The sequence below is a fragment of the Macrobrachium nipponense genome, chromosome 7 (genome assembly GCF_015104395.2).
Source record: "Macrobrachium nipponense isolate FS-2020 chromosome 7, ASM1510439v2, whole genome shotgun sequence".
Lineage (NCBI taxonomy): Eukaryota > Metazoa > Arthropoda > Malacostraca > Decapoda > Palaemonidae > Macrobrachium > Macrobrachium nipponense.
In genome coordinates, this window is record NC_061109.1 from 112,859,345 (window position 1) to 112,879,967 (window position 20,623).

The following is a 20,623-nucleotide window of genomic DNA, read 5'->3' on the forward strand; positions in this document are numbered from 1 at the left end:
TCAAATTGGTTTCACTGTATGGAGAGCAAAAAAGACTAGAGAAGGGAATGGTGAGAGGAATGGAAGAGGGAGAAAAATAAATGATGAAGGTAGTGGGAGACGGATAAAAGAGAATATGGAATTGCTGAAAGGAGCACACACGAGAAGGGTAAGAAGGAGAAATTGAAATTCGGAAATATTTTGCCAATGAATGACTGAATAACTAACCGCTTCAACCGGACATTACAATCCCAGCTGCTTGCACTACCACGAGCAGTAATGCTTGATGGAGGCATTCTTTCGTTAATTATCGACAAGGCATTTGAAGGCCAAAGACGGCTACAGATATGACTTTGACATGAATGGGGACCTGTTCTGTTTTCTCCTTATAAATCGCTTCTCACTTTGTGTCGGCAACTTGTTCCATGAATGTCATTTTCATTACGATGTTTAACCAGGATCTTCTTTTCCATGCAATGCTAATAGGAGACAGTAAGTGAAGAGTTGTTTTAACTAATCTGCTGCAAGTGACCTCGCAATCCCTTGCAACGGGTCACTCGTATTGCATCTCCGCACACTTGACTCTTCACTCCACAGAATGTAACTAGAGTTTGAATTCTTCTTGAAAAATGACAACTCATTCGTGGCCCACTTCTGAAAAAAAAAAAAATTTTTCCTGATGTTCTGTGAGATCATGACCACACATCTAAGGCACTTGTTCAGCACTTGCAAATTTCCATACAAGTCAATACGTTTCATCATTCATCGCCTTTTCAGGTCATTTCATCTACAATCAATCATAAATTTCATTCTTCGTATAATAAGATTTCGCTTTTTTCTTAAAATAAGGGCTTATTTCTTTCAGCCACCTCGTTTTTCATAACATGGAAATCTAACATAAAACCACATATAAATGAATGCTCATTACTTCAATTCTAAGTTACGAGATATCATAAATTTCAGGGATACAAGATGCTTTTATTTGGCTTTTGGCCAAAATAAACCTTACGGAAATACACGCTCATTTATTCATTCATTTAAATTATCGAAATTTTGGCCCGAGTTTATTTTTTTTTTTTTATCCCAGTAACTTTTGAGTGATTGATGAAACTTCATCTCGTTCTCTGTCCGTATCTCTGACTGTATATGCAAATATAAACACGTAAAAAACACACACACACACACATATATATATATATATATATATCATATAGATATCTATATATATATATAGATATTATTAATATATATATATATATATATATATATAATATATATCGATATATTATATCTGTGTGGGTGTGCATTCAATAAATGATAATCCTTGAAAATTTCTTCACATAAATCATTTCCTAATTTGACACTTTCAGCCTGATATAATTATTTCATCTTTGTCTTCCTAAGAAGGTACTTTGGCCGGCTTCATCTTTAATTCCACCCCACATCTAATCCCTATTTTTAAGTGATGCTAACCATACTTTCCTCAAACGAAAACTTACTGTATAACCTACTTGCTGTGTTTGTTTTCCATGTTTTTAGAAGTTTCAATGGCGGAAGAATACGAGAAAGCAGGATCTAAATGTTTCTATACTTTTTATAAGTAAGCCAATTCTTTTTCCTTTTGAAACCTTCCATTTTAACCTGTGGGGTATAATTATAAAAGACTGAAATGTTACTCATGCACCATCGAAGACCAATTATAATCTAGTTTCTAAAAACTTCAATAAAAGAATCCTCCTTCCATTTCTGGGAACCTGCGGCCCTTCCTAAATGTTACTAATACAACTTTAGATGTTGCTTTTGAGGAATAAGTGTATTTATTCAACCAGTTTTATATCCCTGCCTCAACAGTTATTGGTAAACTGAAATGTAATATTTTCTTTTTCGTGGTAAGAGAATCACTCACAGATTCTCACTTGATGAGTTCACAAGTGTACTTTTGTACTTTTATACAAAATATATAGGTTGTTGGTTTGGGCAAAAGTGGTCGGATTTCAATCAAGTCTTGACTCAATGTATGTCTCCACATCTCTCTGCTTAATATCCTTTTCAGGCATTTCAGAAATATTTGAGGATATGGATAATAATTCAACACCTGGCACAGGTTGATATTTGGGATCTTAGCATTATAACAGTCATATGACAGGTCTGCCTACCGTTACTTTTGGAAGCTAATGTTCTTCTTTAGTTGTACTATTATCAACGAATCTCCTGAACATCTTCTATGAGACTTAAATGAAATCTTATCTTCTCATATGGGAAAGTAATCCTTTTCCAGTCTCCCGTCATAAAGTTTTAACAAAACCTTTCTATTTAATCACTTCACAGTTAACTTATATTCACACGTGTTTAAATAAATGTTACATTCTCTAACTTTCCTAGAGCTATCAGTTTCTACATTATTATACAAAAATGCTTAACTTTCTGTCTGATGTGAAAAGCTTTTTCTCGGCCAAAAGTAAATATGTCAGGCTTCACCTATCAATCGTATTCTAAGGAAATTATGAACGTGTTAACCAACCACCTTGGTTATTGATTTGTTGTCCTCCGTTTTAACACTGTCTGATCTAGACATTTCTGTAGAAAAATTCTCTCCTAACTAAGGAGAAGGTTTAATTAATATAGTGATTTTCGTTCTATTTTCTCTAGCTCGATTGTGAAGCAGACACCATACAGGTGTTCCAACAGTAACCATACTAACCACTTGAAACTAAACAATAAGAAATACTCGAGTCCCAACTTCAAGAGAACAAGTTGAAGTCTCTCATCTTTAGCTGCAGGACTTCTACTCTCCCTTTCTAACACCATTTAAGACAATGTTGACAGCGCAAGGGAATCAGAACTTGCTACAATAGATGACGCTGCTGTCTTCAACTTGGTTACCAAGAAGGGTAAAGCACGTAAAGCTTTATATATCAGGATTATCTGATCATTTATTCCATTTCCTTCACAGTTTTCTTCTGTAGTTGGTAACACAGGGAGTCTTTGGTCTTTGTTGGGTGGCGTTTTCTGGAAGTGACAACCTATCAGGCAGGAATCGTGTTCCACAGAGTAGAACATTTTTTTTCTTTTTTTTTGAGCTTGTTACTAATGCAGACAATACAGTAAACAAAGACACATTTCTTGGCATTCATTACTCCCTCCTCAAGGTAATGGATCCTAAACTTTCGGTGTTACAGACGGCTGTCAACTTCTTTCCCTCAGTGGATACAAAAATAATCAGCCATTGTTGCCAAAGAGAAACGTATTGTTCGTAATGTTTCTCATAACTACAAAGACGACAGTATTGATGTCTCTCTTCAGATTCTGTCCTCCATTGTTGAAAGGCAATCTTTGCAATCGTAAACGTTCAAGATTAATTCTGAGAAGAGGACGAGCAGAAGAAGAAGAAGAAAAAAAAAGAGACTGATAGTGGAATATCTCAAAAAACAAAAAAAATTCAAGGCAGTTTGAAAGTCATATCTAGGATACTCTACCGAAATAAAACAATGTGTACTCAGAGATCTATGCTTTATGTATGTATACGCCATACTTAAAACTTCCCATTTATACTTGTCCAGCCCAAGGCCAGACAGTCTTACCAGTGGCCCCTTTACTAGTCAGCCTAGCGAAGAACAAATAAACACAAAACCTACTTTTTCCACTACGCATGCGCTGCTTCCTAATTAAACATTAACAAGTGTCCAAACGCTGACATGTAAAACATACTACCGGCATTACGACACGCCCATATACACCTACACTAGCAAACAACACAGTAACTTCCAAATGTAGACACGTACACGCTCCCAGCCACGTACGCCTACTAGACATGTGTGCGAGCGTGAATCATCGCCGCCGAGTTGCCGGCTAGTTATTTTTCGTTAACAAGCTCGATCCATTCCCAGGAATTCATTTAAGACACCGATTATTTATGACGTCACTAACATTCCTGGCATTTTTACGGGTGGAGTAGATCACTCTTCTCGAATGAAGACAATATCACTGTGAGTGAGGAACATTGCTGAGTGAATGGCTGGATGTAGCGGGAATAATAGGGAATATTACAACCCTGTACAAAAATGCAGATTGGAAGATTATCAAAGAAATAAATCACATGAAATATCCCTTACAGACACACATACATACATACATACACACACACACACACACACACACACATATATATATATATATCATATATATATATATATAGATATATAATATATTATATATATATTATATATATATACTCGTGTATACACACTCGTATACATATATATATACTAAATATATACGTGTATGTATGCGCGTGCAATGGGAATTATGAAATTATATCAGTCATGCAATATGACCCTGTGAAACAAAGAAAAACTGTGCCATTTAAAATACAAAATTTTAATGTAACCCTACCGATAAGTAAGGGCTAAGAATAATAAAAGCACTAAGATACTACAAAGAAATAAATTAATAAATAAATAACCTCCGTAAAGAGAGAAGAAAAAACTAGCCACCAGAAATCCACACAAAAACCAAATGTATTAATAAACGACCCGTATTCACGTAACAAACCAGGAATGATATGCATATGAGCTGGCACGCAATCACACGAAACCTGTCACAGGTAAGTTGATTGATCCCTTATTTCGTCGCCTACGCACGCACACACACACACACACTAACACACAAAGAGAAAGAATGAGGGGGAGGAGAAGAACACACACACAAGTAGGAATGATGAAGAGGAGGAGAAGAAATTGGTGGAGGAAACGTCTCCTGTCTGTAATTGCTTCCAAACAACGAACCTTTTATCTGTTTTGGATCAATGGCGGCTAAAAGTCTGGAACACGCCAAAACTCCCTTCAATATGCATGACTGATCAATGGCATAACTTCCTTCCCCTTTTCCTTCCTCTTATATCGTCCAGAGACGATGAGGATTCAACGGATTACGGGATGGATTCAAGAGTCATCGTCAGGGTTATGCTCACAGGTCAAAGGTCACATCAAATTTCAACCTCAGCTTTAACTTTAGAAAAGTAAATCGTACTTTGTATATGGGAAGATTACCCGACTAATAAACCCGGGGTCAAAGGTCAAACAGGAATGTCTCACCCGTGAGGTCATTCCGTTTCACAAACACATCTTGATCACGTGAACTTTGGCCCAGGGTACATTTCCTGTAAACAAAATTTAGGACGAACGAAATCGCTTTTCATGACTTGGAATGGTCACTTTATTGGTGAATGATTCTTCTTTATGGCTTAGGAAGGCTAGTAATGGCTCCTCACAGCCAGGAGTGGTCAGTTCACTAATGCATAATTGTTTTCCATTCTAAGTGTTATAAAATGTTGCCAAACTTACTGGATCTCTCAAAATGGAAGGACACGAACAAAAAAGAAATGATCGCTCTTCCTCTCTTTCGCACGTGTTACTGGGTTATAGGACAACAAAAATGCAAAACATCCGTTTATAACGCACTAAAAGAAAAAAAAAATGATTAGCGTACTCGGGCCACGTTGGTCGATCACTGATTCAAAGAACTCTGAAGATTTCAAAAGCTTTCGCTCACTTGACAGAATCTAACCATCGCATATCTGAAATGAGTTGTGATAACTGAACTAATATAGAATTTGTTGTCTTCTGTCATAAACACAACTTGAAATCGAGTGGATCAACTACTAGATAAGCAGCATCAACATCCGTAATCAGTAATATCATCGTGGTCAATGTATGTATAGTTTGTTTTTATGGTGTTTTGACGTTGCATGGAACCAGTGGTTATTCAGCAACGGGACCAACGACTTTACGTGACTTCCGAACCATGTCGAGAGTGAACTTCTATCACCAGAAATACATATCTCTCACCCCTCAGTGGAACGCCCGAGAATCGAAGTCGCGGCCAACGAGGGTGTATTGTTCCTGATCATAAGGATAAAATATATCCGGTTACCAAGTTCGGCTGAAGGATAGAATGAGGTCGCTTTTTATTGCAGGCCCTTCCAGGCCGCTCCTTTGCAAAGCGTGCAACGTGAAAGCCTCTCCTCCTGGGGCGAAACTCCACTGACTTGTTGAAAACTGTTTATGCATGACCTATAAGGACGTCCCCAAAAAATCTGTCTTGGCAGAAGCTCCACTATTTAGTTGTCCTGATTAGTTGTCTCTGAAACGAGTGAGCTCCAAAGGCCTCAGTGTGATGGCTGTTGCTTTGCAAGAGGGGGCCAATAACAATCATTCGGTTCTTCGGTTCTGCTGAGGAGAACATGAACAAATTGCACACATCTCGTATGTATTGATGCTGAATGAAGCCATTATTATTTAAGCGTCACACACACACACACACACACACACACACACACACACACATATATATATATATATATATATATATATATATATATATATATATATATATATATATATGAATAACTTGATCACGAAGTATATAAACCGTGATGCTATGTATAAATAAAGGTTTTTGCCACGAAGGAAAATTGAAAAGCGAGATAGCCGAGAACTTTAGGTCTAGCACGACCCTTTACTAAGGCATAACTGAACATACAGAGGAAAAACATAGTAAAAAGTAGGCTTAATATCCAAACTGACATGACAAGATTAGCAATAAGGTCGATTTCACTCTACAGAAACGAGGAAACGCCTGAGGGCAAGATTAGCGATTTTTAGGCAGCCACTCCTTGGAGGAGCAAAACACGTGGTCAACAGATGATTCATCAAGAAAACAATACATTTTGAAAAAAACAAGGAGGCATATACAACTTATTACCATGAAATTTACAAAAATGTTCCCCAAAAAATTATTGAAAAGACGAAAAAAGGATATAAATATATCGAGCAAGAGAGAGAGAGAGAGAGAGAGAGAGAGAGAGAGAGAGAGAGAGAGAGAGAGAGAGAGAGAGAGAGAGATATACTATATACATGTGGGACTAATTATTTAGTAGTTCATTTATTTTAAGGTCCTTCATAAACATTTTACAAATAGATGGGTCCAAATGGCACAATCCCAGACTAAGATTTAGGTTGTTTTTATTAGTGATTTGTATAATTGCTGATTCCAGTAAATTTCTTGAAACATAATCATTAGATCTAGCATTTACAGAGGCATCGCACCAATTAATACAATGAGATTTTTCACTCAGATGGATAAACAGTGCATTTGAAGTCTGGGCTGTTCTAACTGAATACATATGCTGCTTAATACGTACACATAAATGTTTACTTGACTGACCATCGTAAAAAGATGGACAATCCTTACAAGGTATTTTGTAAATGATGTTGTTATTTGTTACGGGACTATTCTTAATTAACATATCTTTAATGGTATTGTTATAAGAGAACACTACATTAACATTAAACTATTTAAATATTGATCTTATGGTTTCAAATCCACGAAAGTAAGGCAAGCTAAGTACATTTTTAGGGATTTCTTTTTCATTACTAACAACACATTAAAACTTTTTGTGAGCTTTTTGATAACATAAATCAATTATTTAACATATGTACATTTTTATTCTGGCCACCATCTTAATATTAAAATTTCAATTTTTTCTTCTATGTTCCTACGTGCTTTGCGTATCACGAGTCCACAATATCTTGACCAAGAAATAGAATACATAAAAAAGATAGGAAACGATCTCTGCTACCCACCTCATATAATTGATTTATGTTATCAAAAAGCTCACAAAAAGTTTTATAGTGTTGTTAGTAATGAAAAAGAAATCCCTAAAAATGTACTTAGCTTGCCTTACTTTCGTGGATTTGAAACCGTAAGATCAATATTTAAATCGTTAATGTTAATGTAGTGTTCTCTTATAACAATACCATTAAAGATATGTTAATTAAGAATAGTCCCGTAACAAATAACAACATCATTTACAAAATTCCTTGTAAGGATTGCCCATCTTTTTACGATGGTCAGTCAAGTAAAAATTTATGTGTACGTATTAAGCAGCATATTTATTCAGTTAGAACAGCCCAGACTTCAAATGCACTGTTTATACATCTGAGTGAAAAATCTCATTATTAATTGGGGCGATGCCTCTGTAATTGCTAGATCTAATGATTATGTTTCAAGAAATTTACTGGAATCAGCAATTATACAAATCACTAATAAAAACAACCTAAATCTTAGTCTGGGATTGTACCATTTGGACCCATATATTTGTAAAATGTTTATGAAGTACCTTAAAATAAATGAACTACTAATTAATTAGTCCCACATGTTATAGTATATCTCTCTCTCTCTCTCTCTCTCTCTCTCTCTCTCTTGCTCGATATATTTACATCCTTTTTTTGTCTTTTCAATAATTTTTTTGGGGAACATTTTTGTAAATTTCATGGTAATAAGTTGTATATGCCTCCTTGTTTTTTTTTTAAATGTATTGTTTTCTGGATGAACCATCTGTTGACCACGTGTTTTGCTCCTCCAAGGAGTGGCTGCCTAAAAATCGCTAATCTTGCCCTCAGGCGTTTCCTCGTTTCTGTAGAGTGAAATCGACCTTATTGCTAATCTTGTGATGTCAGTTTGGATATTAAGCCAATTTTTACTATGTTTTTCCTCTGTATGTTCAGTTATGCCTTAGTAAAGGGTCGTGCTAGACCGAAAGTTCTTGGCTATCTCGCTTTTCAATTTTCCTTCGTGGCAAAAACCTCTATTTACACACACACACACACACACACACACACACACACACACACACACACACACACATATATATATATATATATATATATATATATATATATATATATATATATATATATATATATATATATATATATCTGCTCTTTTTTCCTTAGGAGATGGTGGCTCAAAAAAAGTTACCGTTTCATCTTCGAACACGTGATGTCGGAATGAGGTTGCTAGCGCCCTTCCTGATCTACAAACAATTACCCAGCTGGCAGATTTGTCAATACTGGATGAAATCGCTTCGCAATGAACTATACAAGCACTGACCAATGCCAATTTTGCTTAATTTCTTAGATCAAATAAACAGAAAGACTGAAATATTCTAAGTAAACAGATCAGATAAGGCCATAAGAACTCCTTAAGATATGCCGTCAGATAACCGTAAATGATAAATAGACGATATGGGCTAGTAGTGTTTCGCTATTAAATAGTCTGGTTATATGTCCTTCGTTGCAAGCTAATTGCTGGAAAAATACCAACACGCGATGTCCGCCCTGTGCCCCAATTAATTGCGAGATTGCTGATGACCAGTAAGTTGTCTTGATATTTTGGTTTACCATTAATAATAATAATTATTATTATTATAAGGAAATGTAGAAGAAGAAGGATGAGTCCATTAACTTTAAATCAAAATCGTGTCCTCTTTTCTTCATGTACAGAGAATGACAAATTACATCTAATTCAGAAAATTCTCTGGATTCCTTGTGTATACTACACCTGGTGTCAGAAATACCAGGCAAAAATATCACAGAATGTTTAAGCAAGCCTTCTGCCATAATACGTTCTCAGAATTAAGTCGCCTAAGACTTCAGTCAACAGGAGAGAAACCGTAAACTGAACCTTAGGAGCAATTACGATAAGAAGCTTGTCATTCCAAGTTCCTAGAAGTTGCGTCTTGTCTCGTAAACAAGTTTATAACTTTGTAGTCTGTAATTAATGTCAGACTTTCAAGCAAATCTGAGTGTCCAAAGTCTAGCCATTCTTGAAACATTTCAAAGGGACTTGGAGATAAAAGTTCTGGCCATTTGTGCATATGTATAAAGGACTTGTGTATCCAAATTGAATGCTTTATGCAAATTTCAAGATGGCCTGGAAGCTCAAAATCACGGCATTTTTGGCAAATTTCAAGGGTGGAATTTGATCCACGAACACTGGATATTTTGGGCTAAGGTTCATGCGACCAAAAAACCCAGATCGTTCTCGTTTCAAGAGAATTCAAGCATTTAAGAATTCCTAGATATTTTGGGCAAATTCCATAAGCAATCTGGATGTGCAAATTATAGATATCTTGAGAAAGTTTCAAAGGAAATTTGAGTGCCAAGACTTTGCCTACCCTGACCATATTTCCAAGGAATTTTCGATGCTTAGCTGTCTGTTCCGAGGGGTCGTTGTCCACTTGGGTAAAATGTCAGGGTGACTTTGGTAATCGATATTCTTGCTCATTTTTAGAACACCTTTTCATGGGGAACTTTAGGCATCCAGACGATGAAAATTTCAACAAATTACAAAGAAATTTGTGAAAGACGAAGCTCTGGATGTTATGAACATATTTCAAGGGAATTTTGAGTGTCTAAACTTGGGATACCTTGTACAATTCGTAAGGGACTTTGAGTGGTTGAACATTATATCTTGGGTAAGTCTTTCGGGTTGTGAACACTTGCTCGTTTTGAGCCCATTTCATGGAGTCTTTGAATTCCTGAATTATAGTTATTTTGATAAGTTATGTAATAACAGAAAAAACGGTTTAATTTACTTCTTTCCTTTCTTTAGTTTTACCATCGCTTCCCCACCCACCTCCTCTCTCTCTCTCTCTCTCTCTCTCTCTCTCTCTCTCTCTCTCTCTCTCTCTCTCTATAAACCGGCCTACCGAACTACCTACATGACTTGTCCCCTAGGTATTCCTGTAATAAAACAGATGATGAGTAATAGCCCCAATAAACATTTAGGAGGACAGTAAAATTATAAAAAGACCTAAAGATTGGCTTATATACCTAGTTTATTATGCTTGACAACTTCAAGACAATACACAAGAGTGCACTCATTTATTTTTAGAGCCAGTCTTTCCATCATACTTATTTAATAACTCTCTCTCTCTCTCTCTCTCTCTCTCTCTCTCTCTCTCTCTTTCATGAAAACTTTAAGAATTTACGAGTCAATCAAAACAAAAGTGACAGTTTCTCCCTCATTACCTTAATATTTCTTTCAATAATTCTATAATTTCTTTCAGTCACGGAACAAAAGTCTTTTATTGAACTTTCCCTAACTCAGTGTATTATCCCTCAAGAGTTAGAGTGGCAGAGTTCACTTTCTTATATTAGTTTGAATAAATATATATATTTCTTTTAACCAAAGGAAACCTGCTTGGTATAAAAAATACCATGAAATTCCAAAGGAGAAAGTCGATAAAGTGATCAAAGAGAATGTCAACCAATCCCGCGTGCGTCTGTTTGGTACCGTAACCATGGCAACGGGAAGCTGGTTGTTTACGTCACACAGAATGGTCGATAGTCACTTTGGGTTGATTTTGAATGTCAGCGGGGTCTTTCATCTTCGATTTATTATTCATAAACCGTAAAGGACAATGAAAGACAGTGGCCAAGGACTCTGAAGCCTCTTTCTGAATCGATACCGCCTAATTGTCGAACAGCTTTGTTTTACACCATCTGTTTGTTATGAGCCGCAAGCTACCACACTCCCACATACACCAAGGGGGTATTTCAGATGAAAGGGCCTTGGGTATTCTTATATGGCTTCTTTTAAACGCTCGCCAGTCTTAACGCCTTATTTCCCCTTCCTATCAGTAATTATCAGATGACTTAATATTTAACCTATCAACTGAAAACAAGTGATTATGACAACAAGAAATTATGTTGAAGTGTGTCACTTTCGCTTACAAGGATACGTCGGAAATTTAAAGCAAGGAATAATTTCAGTGGAATAAATGTCAAACCTGCTCAGGAGAAAAAAAGTAATGGGAGAGAAGAAAACCTTATTAATTATGCATAAATCTTTAACAGACATGAATGCTCAACCCATACCTCCAAGAAGGGCTGCATTCCTATGCTCTAATTTGGAACAACAGTCACAAATGTTATTAATTTCTAAACGCTTTCCTTCAATACAAAAATGTGAATGATATCTAGACCAGAAAATGGTCTACGTCGATTTTTTAACATTGAACGCACCACGATACAATATATATATATATATATATATATATATATATTATATATACAATATATTATTATATATATATATATATATATATATATTATATATATTAATGAATTATGATGTTCAGCGTTTCCTAAGCATGTTGTCACCTCGGTTATCACCGAGGATACAGTGCAATTTAAAACTATATCGATATATCAATTCGAATAAAAAAACAATATTCTTTCTATTTGTAGATTACTTGAAGTTTTCTGTGTGAAGTTCAGTGACCTCTAAAGTTTACTTCGATTCGTTTTGGAAGTGTCAGAGTACTTTCGTAATTATAAAAGCAATAATTAAACAGGCTTTATAGACTTCTTAAGGATATAATAAGAGTTCGAACGCTCACTTAAGAAAGAGCGACTTGAAGACAAAGGCTTTACGAACACTGTGGATGCAGATCCATTTTTAGCCATTGTTCACAGTCTAAAAGAGAAAAAATGTCAGCTTCCACAGTTCGATACAAAACTTCACTCCTTTCACATTCTAAAGTAACAATGTCTTTGTGAAATAATGACGTACATGCAATTCAAGACTAAGGCAAACAATGAAAAGTAAAGGATTTCTAATTTACTTTCTAGTCAAAGTAATTATCTTTTGTTTCCTTAATTAATACATAGTAGTTCCACTCTTAGGCTGACAATATTACATTCTCTTTCTCTCTCTCTCTCACACACACACACACACAAACACATTTGACTTTATTCAAAGCTTCTTTGTTTCCTACTTAATCGTAATATTTCAGGACCTTTAGTCTCTTCTCTATTATTGAAAAGTCCAGCTATCGCTTCCTCTATCATGTATTCTTAAGTAGCTATGCACATGAAACTGTTTAGGAAAAAAAGTTACTTTATGTGCCGAATAGAGGTGGTAAATGACGCATTTTGTACCCATAATTTGAATTCGAATCAAACCCACATTGTTTCCTCTTCTATGCTCGACCACTAGCCATGTCTCCAAGATATATTTTAAAAGAGAATATACCCTGCTCGGTTGAAGGTCATGTCTCTGCTATAAGCGAGACACAATAGCCTTTTTTGACCCAGATTCTTGTACACTACCCTTGTATTAATTACGGCATAAAATACCTCATTCGTTAACGTTTTCAGTCGTGATTACTCCAACAACAAAAATTCATGGAATCTTCAAAGGCTTAAGATTCGAAATACTTCAATAATATTAAATGCGATAAAAGTGCTACATGGAATCAATTAATTCTGTATACTGTACAGTTGATAGAAAATGGAATTCTTAGTGTCCTCAACAGCGTGTAAAAGTTCGCATGTAGGTACCTCAAGTGTGCAGGTTCTAAACTTGGATGGAAATAGCGGACCTTCATTTTAAGCTTGAATGTCATGACATTTGACGTGTGTATTTGCAGTCATTTCGTACCAGTTCTCGGAACTGCGAAAAACTGTGCGGCCAAAACACAAGGTAGCTGTTGTATAATGTTCTTCGTTTTTCATTGCTTTTTTTTTCGTACGACGATTTGGGAGATTGTCACGACTAACCAACCTATTTTGAAACTTTTGCATGATTGTGTACAAGTATAAATGCAGACATCAAAGAAAAGAAAGTTCTAAACCACCTGTTCACGATTATTGATTAAGAGCTGCCCTTACCTTGTACATTCCAAACATATGACAGACCACAACGGACCTACTGGGTACAAATTCCTACCTGTATCGTTCCCGTACCATTGAGAGTCGGTTTAATCTAGTACTATGAGTCAGTCGCCATAGCCCTCCCCTCTCTCTCTCTCTCTCTCCTGCTCTCTCTCTCTCTCTCTCTCTCTCGTCTCTCTCTCTCTCTCTCTCCACAAAATATGGTGCTCGGGATTTGCAGTCGTAAAGAAGGGTAATGAAAGAATAACATTGAAAACTTCGTGAGTCAGTTAATGTAAATTTAAATTACAGTTGATTCTCAGTTAAGGAACTAAATAATGATGTGCATATTGCATTTAGATATGCGAAAAGAAAGGAATATACGTATATACACATATATAGTGTATATATATGTATATATACATATATATTATATATATGTATGTAATATATATATATATATATATATATATATATATATATATATATATATAGTATATATATATATATATACAATAATGCCTCTGTTTCCCATATACCTATATAAATTCCACATCTAACTACATAGGTCCACAAACATACAAACAAATCTAATAAAGTGTGAAAACTCCAGATCTCGGCCAACAGTTAGATGATTTTCACGGCAGCGCAGATATCAATATGATTCTAAATATATCAATAAGGAAATAAAAAGAAAAATTCTAAAAGGCAATAGAATAATATACTCGGAGAGCAAGGTAAAACAGGCACGCTCATGGTATCAAATGTCAAGTTACGGACAAGTCCAGTCAATTCCGGTTAAATCCATTAAAGTCCTGTCGACCATTTTTGTCATCTGGGTAGTCACGCAGTTCCCTAAGCGGAGAGCTTTCTACGTGACTATTATTCTTTTGACAGCTACTGGTATTTTACAGGTAAAAATAATGATAGAAAAAAAAGTATCGGGATTTGCAATGAGTCGGTGGAATTTTAACAGACTCTTCTTATCCAGACTAAATCATATTCCGACTGAGGAGAGAAAGCTTTTATCGTAATCTTTTATTGTTTGTTGATAATTTTCGATAGTTTTTACTTTATAAAAGCATTCTACCTACACACCTAAAAAAGAATTAATTCGGAATTATTTTCGTTTCTATGACCTAACTTCATTTTAAGAGCTACGATAATCTTGGCTTCATTACCACATCAGAATCATGCAGAAGTGAATTAACTGTCTTCATACGTATGGAAACTCCAGACATCAAACGGAGCTTCTCAGAACTAGAAGACTAAAGACGTAAACCCGGAGTCCATTGATTTAGGTATTCAAACACTGTAAGGCAGTCCCCGTTTATCGGCGGGGGTTCCGTTCCCGGGGGTGTGCCAATAAGTGAAAATCACCATTAACTGAAACTCAGTGATTTATGGTGCCATAATGGCGCTTATGGTGCTGATAACCAGTTATCGGTTATCGGCGTCATAAGCACCATTATGGCGCGCCACTAAGAACCCTTATGGTGCCATAAGGTGCCTTTCGGCGCCGATAACCGGAACTCGTCCCGTTATGGAGCCATAAATTGCCGATTTTATAAAACCGGATCGCCGATAACAGAGTCTGCTGATAACCGAGGACTGCCTGTATAATAAAATGAAACAAGGAAAGCATAGGAACCTAAAGAAAGATTAAATCGTTTCAGTGCCAAGGATTAGAGATCATAAGCTGAATTGTCAAGTCCTTTAAATCAGAGATTTCCAAGAAACAAAAATACCGTCAAACATTTATACCCCCCGCTGTAGTGCCAGAAATGTTAGTACATTTCCTCACAAGCATAAAACTATGAAAATGTTTGTGATGTATAGCATTAGTCATTTATAGCATAAGAAGGCAATAAACAAAACTCAAGGAAGCCTTCATCCAACTGTAAAGAGGATCTCATAGGCTATCTAAAATTATTACATAAATAAAAATAAATAAATTAATAAATAAATAAAAAAAAAATTATGTTAGAAAGAGTTTTCAGAATGCCTTAATAGGATAACAAAGAGTAAATGACCATTTCAACACATCTGAGAGCTTAAATAACAAATTAGGCTAATCTGTTGATCTACAGTAAATGAAACCGATATGAAAAAACATTAGAGCGAGTACACCAAAAATTACTCCTGTTCTAAGCTAAGCGACCAAGAAGGAATACTTCGTGGAACTGCGTAAAAGCCCACCAAGAGGGTGAGCTGAGATACGTCACGAATTTCAGCCATGAATCAGATGGTTATTGATCTCTGCATCAATTATTGCTGAACTTCTAACCGAGCATGATGGCAACAAGGTCATTGTTCTCCTCGATAATATAATTATGCACTCGAGTCTACGATCAGGGTGCTTCCACCTTAGAATATTCTGTTTGAGGTAACCAGTAGAGATATAACTTATTATCACTCTGAACACTATCGTAGCTATTTATATTACCAGTTAAAGTCTTAAGTACGACGCACAAGAACATTAGTCATCTGATTTTTCTGATCCAGACTAGAATCCGAGGCAGATTTTACATTTCTGTTATCGATTTATCCTTTTGCTCTTAATCAATTATTTCGTTCCGCTTCGAATTGGAGGAACCTCTGACATTTCATCTAAATAAACTGCACATCTAAGAATGATAATTCAGTCGGTGTTTTCACAATATTTCGGCACTTCTTGTGATAATGAAGGTCATTTATCAATGAAATTATTGCGAGCATTCTCTCTAAAGAGGAAAAAAAATGTTCCAGTGAAACAGCTTTCAGCGTCGCTTCTGTAAAAAGTCAGCAATGAAGGTGAATCTAGCAACTGAAGATCTAATACGTTGCGTAGGTCAGGGTAGATCACCTAAGAAAAATAGCAAACAAAGGCAGAAAATGAAGAACAGCTCAAACTGGTTGGCTGATCTTCGGATCGCAACTTCCACCCATCGGAGATAAGCGGAGTTCAACTCAACTCACTGACATCAACTGTGAGTGTCAGGTAACCCAGAATTGGGCGACGACATCAATGCCCTGAAATCGAGAATTCTATAATTCTACTTATCGATTCCGCTCACGAAGGCAAGACACCATGACTTGTGGTAGGCTTCAGAAGCCATATTCCCAGAAGGAAAAGTTAGAATAACGCGCCTGTTTAAAGCGTAAAAACATATAGCGGATTATGGGATCTACGGGAAAGAGGAAAAATATATTAACAACAGAAAACCGATTTGATCTGCCCTGACTGCTTTTTATTGTCTTTTCCGAATATTTTAATCCCTAACTGTATAGTGAACCATTCTCATCACTTAAGAACAAGTCCAGAACAATTTAATACCACTCTCTCTCTCTCTCTCTCTCTCTCTCTCTCTCTCTCTCTCTCTCTCTCTCACACCACACACACACACACACACACATAAGGGTAGAGGTAAATTTTAGTAATTATGGCTATTTTCTTGTCACTAACTGGATGGAAATTATCTTTAAGTTTGAAATTCAAAAGACATGTATCTTGTTCTGTACCTTGCTGTTACTGGTGTTGGCAGATGCCATTACAGCAATCCGCTACAGCTATAGGAAGAGTCGAGTCATTTTTGTAAGACAGTGACTTCCAAATTACACATGTTTAACTGACGCCTTTCTGCTCTCACAGTGGGGTCCAGATCCCATTACTGCACACAGTCTTCAGTGTTGAATATCTTTTCATTTCTACAAACTTTTTGCTACGTAGTAAAATAATGTCGAAATTCAAAGACGATGTGTCATATGGCTTCATCATAATCGTTACTTTTATCATCGAACATTTTTCTTGAATAATGGAATGAGTATGTCCGTGCTTATAAAAGTTCACGAGCAGGTAAACTTAAAAGTAAAGCTGAAGTTTTTAAAGACAAAAACTCATTTTAAATCATACAAATCACGCATACCAAGCCCATTCCGTTTTTAAAAAATTTCCTGCTTCATACTCATAATACCACGTATTCGTGTAGATAAAAAAATAAGAATCCAAATTACATACGAACCTATTTTTAAGAACATACTGCTTACGTGAGAACTATCTTCGTCGTGAATAATTTTAATGACAATGATTGCAGGGCTGCATTAATCCCTGGCAGCATTTACGCTTTAATTTTGCAAGTAGTCAATCCATTTTATTTATATAGTATGTATATATACACATGCATATAATGTATGTATGTTATATTATATATATATTTATAGATAATATATATATATATATATATATATTTTATATATATATACACTCGTATATTAGTCCAGTGGTTAGATCGTTTGCCTTCTAGCATAAAGTCCTGATTTTATTTTCTGAACAAGCCGCAACACATATACCCTGTAGTTAGCCGACTGTTGTAGGCAGTAACCAGGCAACATAATGTATTCGATATGTTGAAAGTGTGACGTAATTACAAGACTACCTGTATTACTTACAAATACTGATATCACTTTTGAAATGGCAGGTGATTTACATATTATATTATATATATATATATATATATATATATATATATATATATATATATATTATATATATATATATGTATGTATGGTATGTATGTATGTATGTTTTGTGTGTGTACTTGCCTAAGTGGATATATATGCACACGTGATATTAAAATTATCAAGAAAGTTATGCGTTTATACAATTACCTCTTCATTTTCATCCTTTTTTGTCGCACGCCATTTTAAAGCCTTATTGCTATCCATTGCATCCCTTGCACGAAGTTGTGAACTACTTTTCTCGGCTCTTTTTCGTTGTTATTTTTTATTTCCTTCGCAATTTCCTCGTAAGAGGACCTAATCTTTCATCAGCCAGGGTGGGGGGCGGGCGGGGAATTACGAACTTTTTGCCTGGGATGGATTATAGGGGCAACTTGGAATTCACAGGAAAACGACCTTAATCGATTATGCCGAAGAAAATTACTTCATTTTAGGTGTAATATATATGTACATATATATATAGATATATATAATATACTATGTTATATATATATATATATTATATATATATATAAATGACTGGTAAAAATGTTACAATAGAATTCCACTAATAAAAGGAGCCCATAAAAATGCCAGAATATAGAGAGTAACTACTATATTTCAGAGACTGCTGGCTCTCTCTTCAGGCAGGTAATGAATGAAGAAAGTTACAGAAAAGGCAATATTTATACAACGAAGATCCATCCACAAGGTCAACCGTTTTTACTAGGTCACCCCCGCTGATAATTCCTCTTTAATCTTCTTAAGCGTTGGTTGAAGGAAGATTTTATCTATGGTATCTGAATCCCAGGCGCCCTTTGAGCTGTTCATTACCTGTCTTTGTTTAATCGTTGGTCGATGCACAATTATGGCTAACTTTAGCCTTAAAAAAGAAAAACTACTGAGGCTAGAGGGCTGCAATTTGGTATATTTGATGATTGGGGGGTGGACGATCAGCATACCAGTTTACAGCCCTTTAGCCTCAGTAGTTTATGAAGGCGGACAGAAAAACTGCGAACGAACCGACAAAGCGGGCACAATACTTTTGTTTTACAGAAAACTAAAAACCAGCATTTAACTAATACGAATAGAGAGATGTATAAAGAAAGCCCGTATTATCCACAATACCATATGATTCGGTAATTGCAATCGATATCGTTATATATAAATTAGCACCGGGCGACTAATTTCTGATGCATGAAATTTAACGCTTTCATGGATGCGTTTCATGGAAAATCCTTTCCATTAAGTCTCGGGCATCATTAATTCTCCTGGATGAAGCGTTATTCATTCCAGAATATTAACCCTTTCCGGTCTTGGGGCTTCTGAGAGAAGCCCACCATCTCTCTCATACTAGGTATCGAGGGCTTCTGACAGAAGCCCAAACCACACCGTGCATATCTTTTTGTAATAACTCGATATAGCGGTCCCAAAATTTTCCAATCCATAGTCTATTTTCTCTACTTGACGTGTATAAAACAAAGAATATCTTTTCCCAACCAATCAATCCACAATTTGGGCCCGAAAATGATATTCAAAACTACGCAAAAACAAAACTTGGCTTGTTTTTCTGGCGAGATCACCTCATTTCGCCCGCGAGTTTCCCAGGTGAAAGTCACCTCTCGCTACTTCTAACTGGCTTTCATTTCCTCACGTGTTTTTTGTTAACACTGTCACCAAGTCGCCCGACATCCCTAAATTTGACTAAGAAGTAATTAGTGCTCTTCCCTCAGATCCGATATATAATTTTTTTTTTTTTTTTTTCTGTCTCTGACGAACAATATTTTCACTGCAATCCATATTTCTAAAAAATATATAAAAAAAAAATCAGTCGGCATACGATATGTAGCTGCATTCAATCTCGTGATGAATCGAAAACATTTCGATTTCAGAATGATGCCGATTAGTAAATTACCAATAAATCATTTGTAATTTTCCAGAAATAAATACTTTATCAAAGCTCTTATATACATAGTAATGTTATTCAAGTTTAAAAACGAAAATGCAGAAAACTGCAAGTTTTACTGAGAGAACCATAAAATATAAATTTGAAACAATCCCAATAATATGGCAACGATGTAAGGTCCAGGTAGTATATTTACAACCAGTGTGCGAACCTCTCGTCTTGCATATACCCATCCTGTCTACCCCGCTGACCCGGCCAAGCCAAGCTTTCGTTAGTAAATATGGGAGACAGAGAGAAGTATTAGATGTACGTACATCTTGAGTTTATGTACGCAAACATACAACACGGGCGCGCGCGTACACGCGCACACACATATTTAAATGAGTGTGGCATGTACGTTTGTTTATATGGTGTATGCATGTATGTGCGTCTGCATATGTGTATGCCAACGTACTCGACATGTAGGGCAAAAAGTACACAGTATAAACGAGTCAGGTTTATGGAAAATGAATAGGGTTATATCGGTCAAAATGGCTATGAACAATTGCTCTTGCCATGCATAGCTGAATATATTTCATTGATAACGTTTGTACAGACATATTATATTTACAAATTAATTACAAATGAAACTTGTGTAATCGAGTACTTATTATAAATATAGTTATATACGTAATAGTTTTTACATAGTAAAAGGAAAGATGTGAGTATGAAATCAGTAGACCCATTGGTAATTGTCCCATCTTCAACACGTAGTACAGAA

The 20,623-nt window shown here is 35.8% G+C and overlaps 1 protein-coding gene across 1 annotated transcript in view; it reads left to right on the forward strand.

Moving 5' to 3' along the window:
- LOC135217474 (uncharacterized) overlaps positions 1 to 20,623 on the forward strand; it is an 80,051-nt gene that overhangs the window by 11,632 nt on the left and 47,796 nt on the right. The window lies entirely within an intron of this gene.